This window comes from Dama dama, chromosome 2 (assembly GCF_033118175.1).
Source record: "Dama dama isolate Ldn47 chromosome 2, ASM3311817v1, whole genome shotgun sequence".
Classification (NCBI taxonomy): domain Eukaryota; kingdom Metazoa; phylum Chordata; class Mammalia; order Artiodactyla; family Cervidae; genus Dama; species Dama dama.
Window position 1 is genome coordinate 529,260 of NC_083682.1, and position 11,432 is coordinate 540,691.

Below are 11,432 nucleotides of genomic sequence, written 5' to 3' on the forward strand. Positions count from 1 at the left end.
CAGCGCCTGCCCAGAGCCCAGCTGTGCCGCCCACGGACGTCCCACCAACAAGGCTGGCTCTGTGCTGGGGACAGGCTGTCTTTGTGACTGTCCCCCAACTCGTGAGCCTCCGATTCCCCCCGTCTCCTCCCCTACTCAGGCCGGGCCAAAAGGCCAGTGGGGCCCAATGCCATTTTGGGTGGAGATTCTTCTTTTCCATTTCTTTCTGACTTTATCAAAATATTTGACTCACTGAAAGGTTACTGCACAAAATAGCACAGGAGGCAAGATGTTGTCACACCTGTATCAGCCGCCGGGATCCCAATAAAGGCACAACGTGCGCCTGTCACCTGGGGAAGGTGTGCTTGGCAGGGCGGCTTCGTGGGTGAGGGTGGTGCTGAGAACAGCTCCATTCGGAGAAATAAAAACGGTTCCTATTAACCCTCCCCCCAAAGGCGATTGCTGTGGGAATTGCTGGGCTTCCACGAGGGGCAGAATTAAAGTCGGGGGCACGCGGCCTGTTCCGTAGTTACCCCCACGGAGCATTCTCCCCGGCGGGGTCCGCAGGTCCTTGGGGAGCCCTGAGCTCTAGACGATCATCATAACAAGACAGCAGTATGTTAAAGATTGGATTGTATCCCCCAGCTCATATAAGGTGGGGTCATTAGGATGGGCCCTAACTCAACATGGCTACTGTCCTTATCAACAGAGGACACTTGGTCATAGACACACACAGAGAAAGTCACCTGAAGACAGAGGCAGGGATCAGGCTGACACTTCTACAACGTGAGGAGCCTCAAAGATCATAGCCAAGCTGGACCAGAGGGAGTGACCGTGCTGACACCTGGCCTTGGACTTCCAGCCGCCAGGACTTTGAGACAATGAATTTCTGGTGTTTAAGCCTTGAAGGTTATGATCCTCTGTTACCACAGCCTCAGAAACTAATACAGGGTGATTCGGCTTTTTCACGGGGCTCCCGTGGGCACGGATGGTGCAGAAGCCCTGGCAGGTGAAGCTGTTGGCTCCTCGGCGAGGATCCCAGCGTGGCCACAGGCAGGATCCCCTCACACACACCCCGGGGAGGAAGTGCCCGAGCAAGCCCCGGGTCTCGGGGTGAGCCAGCAAACACCCCTGATGCAGCAGACTTCAGTCTGGGCCCTTGGGTGTCAGCCTCCTGCAGCGCTCGCTCGGGCGACGGGCGAACCCCGACCCATGCTGGGCCGGCTGTGCAGTTCACACTTGGGGTCTTGGCAGGCATTTGCCCCCAAACAATAGAAACAGCAGACAGTCTTTGTTGCCATGGTAAATTCGAGCTTTCTACTGGAAATTGGCCTTCTCTGGTGGCTGAACTGGTAAAGAGTCCGCCTGCAATGCAAGAGACCTGGGTTCAATCCCTGGGTTGGGAAGATCCCCTGGAGAAGGAAATGGCTACCCACTCCAGAATTCTGGCCTGGAGAATTCCATAGACTGTATAGTCCATGGCGTTGCAAAGAGTCAGACATGACTGAGCGACTTGCACTTTCACTCACTGGAAATTAGAATTTTGGAACCTGCCAGCATCAGTGAGACAGCTCCCCAGCCTGAAAGCCCTTCTCCAAGTGTGTGACGTAGGTGTGAGTCCCACGTGGACGTGGAAAGGGAGACTCTGAATCAGCATTTTCCAAACAATCGTGATTCTGATGTTACAGAATCACGGGGGCCAGAGACCTGTCCTTGGAGCGAGATGGACCAAGATTCCCTGGGGCCCCAGTGAGTCGCACCCGGGGTGGGCTCCCCGTCCAGACGGAGGCCGCCCGGAGAGATGCCCTGAGCTAGGGTCCAGTGTCAATCGCAGGAGAACGTCCTCGATGACCCGAGAAGGCCGCTCACCTGCTCCTGGTTTCTAGCTGAGAGTCCGGGTGAGGCTGGGTTTTCTCCAGATGCTTCGACCAGGATGGTGTCCCCAACAGAGTGAAGGTGGACATGGAGATGAGGTCCAGCTGCTACTGGGAAGCCTGATATCAGGGAGATTCGTAAAGACATGTATTCATGCCACTCTTCTTATTTTTCATAGAAATCTGCTCTTTATGTGTTGAATCCTGGCTCCCCAAAATGCCATGAAGGGACATGTGGATAAAGCTGCTTGGGCTCAGCTACCCTGAGAGTCTTGGCAGGGTCTGGGGGGTGAGGGTAAGGTGTGCATGAGATTTGAGGTTGGGACTAGAATTGGGCAAATTCAAGACATAATTGGTTCAGGATTGGTGAGCACATAGAGGGTTAGAAGTGAGTTTAGAGGATCAGCTGAGGAAAATGGCGCTGTTGATGTTTTCTGCAACTGTCTGTCACTGTTATTGCAAAAGAAAGAATAAATGTGGGTCTTTAAATTTTCACAGTTTTATTTTCTAATACAGTAAATATGGGTGGATAACACCCACAAGTGAAAAGTTCTTTGGGGCCCTTAATAATTTGTAAGTGTGTAAAAGTGTCCTGAGGCCCAATAGTTTAATAACTGCTGACACAGAATTTATGAGGAGACCAATAATAAAAGACGGAGCCTGGGGAGCTGGGCATCCCCAGACGGACTGGAGAAAATGAGGGGTGGTGTCCATGTTCCCCAGGGAAGCTGGGCTGCAAACGTCCCTGGGCAGAGACTCGAACTCGGCCACCACCAGGAAAGGCGCACACTCCACTTCCACCTCTCAGACGGGCAGAGCAGGACACAGGCTGAGGTCCAGCACCGCCTGTGATGTGCAGGGAGGTCTGGGATGTCCCCAGAGGACCCCCCCCTAGGGCGTGGGAAGACGGAGAGGCCTAGGCGCAGAGACGGGGCACAGCGGCCCCCCCTTCAGATGGCCCGGGTCCGCTTGGGCTTCTGACCAACTGAACACAAAGCGGAGCTTCCCGTGACCCCCTCCTTTGATGGGATTAATTTGCTAGAGCCGCTCACAGAATTCAAGAAGCCAGTTTACTTAGTAGATCGCTAGTTGATTATAAAGGATATTAAAGAGTATGAAAGAACCGCCAGATGGAGAGGTACCCAGGCTGAAGTTTGGGAGAGTTCCGAACGCAGGGGCTTCTGTCCCTGTGGAGTTTGGGGCATGGCACGTGGAAGCTTTCCCGATCACCAAGCTAGATGCTCTCTGAACCTCCTTCTTTTGGGTTTTCATGGAGGTCCCATCGCTCCAATTGTGGTTGTTTACCCCATTGTGGCTCAGACAGTAAAAAGTCTGCCTGCAATACAGGAGACCCGGGTTCGATCCCTGGGTTGGGACAATCCCCTGGCAAAGGAAATGGCAACCCACTCCAGTAATCTTGCCTGGAAAATCCCATGGGTGGAGGAGCCTGGCAGGTAAAGTCCATGGGGTTGCCAAGAGTCGGATGCCACTGAGCGACTTCACTTTCACTTTCACCCTATCCTTGGGCTTTCCTGGCGATTCATGTGGTAAAGGAGATGCTGGGATGCAGGAGACCCCTGTTCTATTCCTGGGTCAGGAAGATCCCCTGGAGAAGGGATAGGCTACCCAGTCCAGTCGTCCCCTTCTCCTCCTGCCTTCAATCTTTCCCAGCAACAGAGTCTTTTCCAGTGAGTCAGTTCTTCGCATCAGGTGGCCGAAGTATTGGAGTTTCAGCTTCAGCATCAGTCCTTCCAGTGAATATTCAGGACTGTTTTCCTTCAGGATTGACTGTTTTGATCTCCCTGCAGTCCAAGGGACTCTTAAGAGTCTTCTCCAACACCACAGTTCAAAAGCATCAATTCTCCCACGGTCAGCTTTCTTTACGGTCCAACTCTCACATCTATACATGACTACTGGAAAAACCATAACTTTAACTGGATGGGCCTTTGTTTATAAATAAATTCACTTCTTAACCTATCAATCACTTTGTCTCTCACTGAATTCTTTCTGCAATGACACATCAAGAACCTGAGCTTTATTGGGTCCTGAAACAAGTCTGTGATCTCAGTGGGAAGATGGAGGGTTAGTCTGTAGTAAATGGTCTCAGGACTGGCCTGGAGGTCCAGGGGCTGGGAGCTGGCCTTGTGGAGCAGGGGATGCAGGCTCAGTCCCCGGTCAGAGAACGTCCCCCGTGCCTGACGCTCTGGGAACGCTAAGCCCTGCGCACCACTGGGGGCCTACGCTGCAGTGAGACAGCCTGCATGGCGCCCCAAGGGTCCTTTGGGCCGCGGCTGAGACGCGTTGCAGCCAGATACATTGAATGAAATAATGAAATATTTTTTAAAAAGTATCCACCTGCCAATTCAGGCATACGGGCCCAATCCCCGGTCCAGGATGTCTCCACATGCCACAGGATGACTAAGCCTGTGTGCCACAGCCGAGGAGGACCCAGCCAGACATAAAGAAATAAAAAGATTAAAAGGACCAGACCCTGCACACACCCCAGTCTTGTCAGCAACCCCACCCTTCGGAAACTTTGCAGAAGAGGAATGCAGGACTCTTACTGCCTTGATCCTTATTACCCACCGCTGGCGATACAGCCTCTCCCTACTCACCAGGGAGAAGGGCACAGTTCTTAAGGCACTGGCCTAATGTGTTTGCCCGTTGCTTGGCAAACAAAGCCACCCTTCCCTTCTCCAAAACTCTGTCTCCATATTTCTGCTTGGCGCTGGAGCACAGAGAGCCAAGCTTTCGGCAGCACTGGCCCCTCTGGGTCAGTCAGAGCCGGCCAGCCGGCCCCCGGAGAGCCTTCTCCCAGGAGCTCTCCCACCACACCTCACTCCTGCGACCCTGAGGCTTTAGCTGTACCCCAGCCCCCTAAACGTACGCTTCAAATGCTGGCCCCGCACAACCCCCGTCTGGGTTTGTGTTAGAGCATCCACGTGGTGACACAGTGCCTGTGGGTTCTCTGGACTCCCCCTTTCTGAGCCACACCGGCCCCTGAGGTCAGAGAGTTGGTGGACGGGGCACCAGCCACCGCCCTGCACCATCGTCACAGCTGGGGCCAAAAACCCAGCCTCTCTGCACAGTGGGACTGAGGCAAGCCTCAGAGACAGACCTTTGGGTGAAGTTGAAAAGGACAGCGTCATTGCTTTGCCAGGCAATGGAGACACAGAGGGCTCATGCTCTCGAAATCTCTGTGTCTCCACCCTGGGATGATAGTGACAAAGAGGGCATGATCAGCTCGTGGACATTCTTCTGATGGATTCATGGTGAGGTAAGCAGGGGTCCACATCGTCACCCTTTGGGTCCAACTGGCCTGGGGTCTCCGTGCTTGTGGGCAGCATGTCATCATTAATCGTTCGTTTCCCCCACCTGGAGGGGGTCTCAGCCTCTGAAGAGCTCAGAGATGCAGCTGTGTGTCCGCTGATGGGGGAACAAGACCTGCCCCCAGGCTGCCCTTGACTGCTTGCTTCTCCCTGGTGTCAGTGAAAAAAAATAATCAATAACCATTCTAAAAATGAAATAGAAAAAAATGGTTTGAGCCAACCTGACAGTTATGACCCTGGAGACGGTCTTGAAGAAGCTGAGGACTGTTCCGCCCAGTCGCAGTCAAGGCACGGTTATGAAAGCTTTTGAGACTAAGGGTTACAGGACATGTGGACCGTTTACACAACTCAGATCTGCAGCACAGAGGGCGACTCTACAAGATTAAGAAAGAATGTTGGCCCCTAAGGAGGTTAATGCAGACCCGCCCCACACCCAGAAGTGGCGGGGGGAGCTCAAACGGGTGGAGAAAAGTTTCATCATTACATTTTTCTTGTCATAAAATGTGAATTATATCTCATCACGAGGTTGGGAGAAACGTCCAGCGTTCCCTGCGTCAGCACAGTGTCAGGGGCCAGGTCCGTGGACACCTCCCTCCTGGCCCGAGTTCTGCAGCTGCTGGAAGTGACCATGGCCCCCGGAGCCCTGGCCCAGCCAGACCCCTCCTCCTGCCCGGCCCAGAGCCTTGCCTCCACCGCGTTGTATCAGCTGTTCTCAGCCCACAGGGACCTCAACTGTGCTGAAGACCCGACTGAGGCCAGGGGGTGGGTGCCTGCCACAGCACAGCCAGGGTGGAGCTCCCCCTCCCCCGGAGCTTCCCTCCTCTCTCCCCTCCCTGGGGCAGGGTCCACATGGGCAGAAGGCAGAGAGACGGACCCAGCGGACTCCACGCCCGGGACGCCTGGCAGGCCACGCCCCACCTCTGTGTGACCTTCCACCCCAGGACGCTCACGTGCATGTGTGCCAAGTTGTGCAGGGTCTGACTCTTTTCAACCGTATGGACTGTACCCCACCTGGCTCCTCTGTGCCTGCTATTCTCCAGGCAAGAACACTGGAGTGGATGTCTTAGCTGCTCAGTCGTGTCCAACTCTTTGTGACCCCATAGACTATAGCCACCAGGCGCCTCTGTCCATGGGATTCTCCAGGTCAGAATACTGGTATTCTTCTCCAGGGGATCTTCCCGACACAGGGATCAAACCCGTGTCTCATGTTCTCTGTATCGGCAGGCAGGTTCCTTACCACCAGCACCATCTGGGAAGCCCCCTAGGACACTTATATTGGGAACCAATAGATGCCAAGCAGGTATTGTTTGTGAGGGTCTGTATTTTGTTGTGTTTTGTGAATTGTCTACACTGAATGACCACTACCCCTTAAAAATACCGAGGCAGTATTCTCAGAGCCTGCCCTGACCCACAATCAGCCAGGCTTCCTGAGCAGCCAGAAAACAGACTTCTCAGAAAGTTCCTGGAGGGAGAGACTTCCAGGTGGCCCAGGGGTTGACTCTGCACCTCCAATGCAGAGGCTTCAGGTTCCATTCCTGGTGGGGGAACTAGGGCGAGCACTGCAAGTAGAGAGCCACGCGCTCTGGAGCCCGAACAACCGCAGAGATGCCGGCGTGCCGCGAGGAAGAGCCGAGAGCCCGACCGAGACTGATGCAGCCAAAAATCAGTTAAGCAGAGAAGGCAAGCTCCCCCCGGAACCGATGCTGCTGGTCCTGCCTCACCCTGAAACCTCGGCTGTAAAACGCTCCCATCACCCAGAAAGCCTCCTCGTCCCTTCTGAAACCCAGCAGGACCTGGGGGCCGCCAGGGCACAAAAGCCCCTCTGTGTCCCTTGCTTCCCTTTTGTTGAAAAAGTTTCTAATTTCAGCCCCTTCCTGAGTCCAAAGAGCAGGGACAGGCAGTTACTAATCACAGAAGTGAGGGAGACAAGGTTAAACAAGAGAAGCAAAGACAATAGTTGAGGATAAAACAGCCCCAGCTGCTCCTGCCAGAATTCTCCGAGCTGTCCTTCAGGAGCTAAGGCCTCCCCGCCCGGTGGATGGTGAGACTTACAGACACAGGATGGCAGACTCCAGACTGACTGGAGCCAGAGGTTGAGGACTGAGATTCCTGAAACGTTGAAACCGTTCGCCTCAGACTGGGGCTCAAACCCACGTGACCAGGACTCGGACCCAGACTAAGCCCATGGTCTCCCAACTAGGACTACACAGCTGGTCTCAGGACTCAGTGAAGCTCAGGTTCTCTGCGCCTCAGCACAGTGGGAATGCAGTGAGAAGCAAGGTGTTAGGCAGAAATAGGTTTATTAACACAGGACGTGTGTAAAAGATACAGTTGTGGTGGGGAGGAAGTTCTGCCCAAGGATTAAGTGGGCTACAACTCTGCCCACTTCCTCTGCCCAGGGGAGGGGCAATGACTGCCCTGTGCAGGGAGACAAGAGACTTACATCTCCAGCTCCTCCTTTGCGTCTGGCAGGAGACTGACCTTATGAGGGCGAAGTAGGGCTGTCATAGTGACGATTCAAGCCCGCAGAAGGGCGGTGACACTTTTCTTTCACCTGACGGCCTGGATCACTGTTGTTCACTTAATCGTGTCTGACTCATTGTGACCCCATGGACTGCATGCAGCACACCAGGCTTCCCTGTCCTTCACCATCTCCGAGTTTGCTGAAACTCATGTCCATTGAGTCAGTGATGTCATCAACCATCTCATCCTCTGTCGCCCTCTTCTCCTGCCTTCAATCTTTCCCAGCATCAGGGTCTTTCCCAGTGAGTCAGTTCTTCGCATCAGGTGGCCAAAGTATTGGAGTTTCAGCTTCAGCCTCAGTCCTTCCAATGAATATTCAGGACTGATTTCCTTTAGGACTGACTGCTTTGATCTCCTTGCAGTCCAAGGGACTCTCAAGTCTCCTCCAACACCACTGTTTGAAAGCATCAATTCTTTGGCACTCGGCCTTCTTTATGGCCCAACTCTCACATCCATACACGACTACTGGAAAAACCATAGCTTTGACTATATGGACTTTTTTTGGCAAAGTAATGTCTCTGCTTTTTAAGATGCTGTCTAGGTTGGTTATAGCTTTTCTTCCAAGGAGCAAAAGTCTTTTAATTCCATAATTACAGTCACTGTCTGCAGTGATTTCAGAGCTCAAGAAAATAAAAGTGTCACTGTTTCCATTTTTTCCCCATCTATTTGCCATGAAGTGATGGAACCTGAAGCCATGATCTTGGTTTTTTGAATGTTGAGTTTTAAGCCATCTTTTTCACTCTTCTCTTTCACCTTCACTGAGAGGCTCTTTAGTTCCTCTTTGCTTTCTGCCATTGTTGAGCTACCAACTTCCCTGGTAGCTCAACTGGTAAAGAATCTGCCTGCAGTGCAGAAGACCTGGGTTCGATCCCTGGGTTGGGAAGATCCCCTGGAGAAGAGAACAGCCACCCACTCTAGTATTCTGGCCTGGAGAAATCCATGGACTGTATAATCCATGGGTTTACAAGAAATGTCCAAGAAATGGACAAAACTGAGTGACTCACTTTGTCCTGTGGCCACAGGACTGGAAAAGGTCAGTTTTCATTCCAATACGAAAGAAGGGCAATGCCAAAGAATGTTTAAATTACCACACAATTGCACTCATCTCACATGCTAGCAAAGTAATGCTAGTAGTAATGCTCAAAATTCTCCAAGCCAGGCTTCAATAGTACATGAACCATGAACTTCCAGATGTTCAAGCTGGATTTAGAAAAGGCAGATGAACCAGAGATCAAGTTGCCAACATCCATTGGATCATAGAAAAAGCAAAAGAATTCCAGAAAAATATCTACTTCTGCTTTATTGATTATGCCAAAGCTTTTGACTGCATAGATCACAACAAACTGGAAAATTCTTAAAGAGATGGGAATATCAGACCACGTTACCTGCCTCCTGAGAAATCTGTGTGCAGGTCAAGAAGCAACAGTTAGGACTGGACATGGAATAACAGACTGGTTCAAAATTGGGAAAGGACTACATTAAGGCTGTATGTTGTAACCCTGCTTATTTAACTTATATGCAGAGTACATCATGCTAAATGCCAGGCTGGATGAAGCACAAGTTGGAATCAAGATTGCCGGGAGAAATACCAATAACCTCAGATAAACAAATGACACCACCCTTATAGCAGAAAGTGAAGAACTAAAGAGCCTATTGATGAAAGTGAAAGAGGAGAGTGAAAAAGCTGGCTCAAAACTCAACATTCAGAAAACTAAGATCATGGCATGCAGTCCCATCACTTCATGGCAAGTAGATGGGGAAACAATGGAAACAGTGACACTTTTATTTTCTTGGGCTCCAAAATCACTGCAGATGGTGACTGCAGCCATTATCCGTGTATAATGTAGACACAGGATGAACAGTGCGTGAGAGAAGAAGCCAAAGGGCAGAGAAAATTTTTTATGTTTACATTTTGTTTGTCTTCCCATAAAATGTGAATTTTATTTCATACTTCTAAACTTAGTACTACTTGCCTAGGAGGTATTCCCAGATGTGGTTCCCAGTATCAGTGGCCTATCCTGGGCTCTGGATCCACAAGAAAAAATGAAACCACAAGCCTGATTTCAGCCCCTCCCCAGCCTCCAGGCCCACCCAACCTAGGAGGGCTTGGAGCAGCTGCCAGGCCTGTGCAGGGTACTGGGGGGGGTCCTGGGCATGACACCTCTGTGTCTCCATTTCTTTTATTACAGGAAACAGCTTTCACTCAGCCTCCATGACCTTCCCTGAGTTTCAATGGCAGATTCAAGTAGTTGTTCTTTAGGGAAGGGAGGGGATGTGAGAACAGGTAGAAAAAACAGTCAAGGGCAGTCTTAGGGCAGGGTCCTGTTTTCCCATCAGCAGACAGACACATCTATATCTTTGAGCTCTTCTGCAGACACTGAAGTTTCTCCAAGTGGAGAAGTTAACTGTTAATGACAGCGTGCTCCCGACAAGTATGGAGACCCCAGACCAGCTGGACCTGAAGTTTGATGGCATTGACTCCTGCTTACCTCACGAACTTATTAGAAGAATGTCGACAAGCTGATCATACCCTCTTTGGATAATTAATATAAAACTTGTCACTATCTTCCCCAGGTGGTTTTGAAGACAGGGGCCTGCTGTGTACCTCTTTGCTGGCAAAGCAATAAAGCTGTCCATTTCTTCTTGCTCTTGTTGTTTAGTGGCTAAATTGTCTCCAACTCTTTGGCACCCCATGAACTGTAACCCACTAGGCTCCTCTGTCCATGGAATTTCCCAAGCAAAAATACTAGAGTAGGTTGCATTTCCTTCTCCAGGGGAGCTTCTTGACCAAGGAATTGAACCTGTGTCTCTGGCTTGGCAGGTGGATTCTTTATCACTGAGCCCCCTGGGAAGCCCAATCCTTTTCCACTTCACCCAAAACTCTGTTACCGAGATTGGATTCCACACCAGAGTACAGAGAAGGTGAGATTTCGGCCTCAAGGAGAGGACTTGTACCCTGGGTGCCCCTGGCCTCAGGACGGCCGGGGGGCGAGGGGCGGCGACCCAGACCCAGGCCCGCATGCCCAGGGCCCCTTCTCATTGTCTCTTGAGGCGGCGGCTCAGACGCAGTCTCAGGACTCCAGGTCTCTCTGAGACTCCGCTCGACCGTGGCCTGAAGCCTCAGTCTTAACCGCTTGATGATCGACGACCCTCACTCCAGTTCCCGCTGCAAACGACCGAGGAGGGAAGTGAGTCGGCGCGCCGTCGGGGACCGCGCCGCCCTGGGTGTGCTTCACTCGCGGGGCGCTCCGCCGCGGGCACGGGTCAGTCTGGGGAACTAGTCGCTCCCACGCCCCGGAAGCGCCCCGCTACAGGGGGTGCACGCTCCGGGAATCACGGCCCCCAGGGACAGGGCATGGAGGCGGGCGCGCCTCTCCGGGGATCACCGCTCGGGGGTTCATCGCTCCCTAGAAACCATCCAGGGGCTGCATCACCAGAAGGATGTACGTCGCTCCGGCATAACCGCGTCTGGGAGCATACCGCCCGGGGGACTCATCGCTTCGGGAAGCCGCCCCGGGGCACATCGCCCGGGGTGCGTACAGCTCCTGAGGCGCAGCTCCGGGGACCGGGGGTCGGGGGCCGGGGGCCGGGGGCCGTGTCGGGGGCGGGGCGGCCTTCCTGGGCACCGGGCCGCCCTCCGGGGGGCGGGGCGCCGTGTCGGGGGCGGGGCCCCGCCGGGGCCAGCGCGCAGGTCCGCCCTCCCGCGCCGCGTCCGGATTGGCTGCGG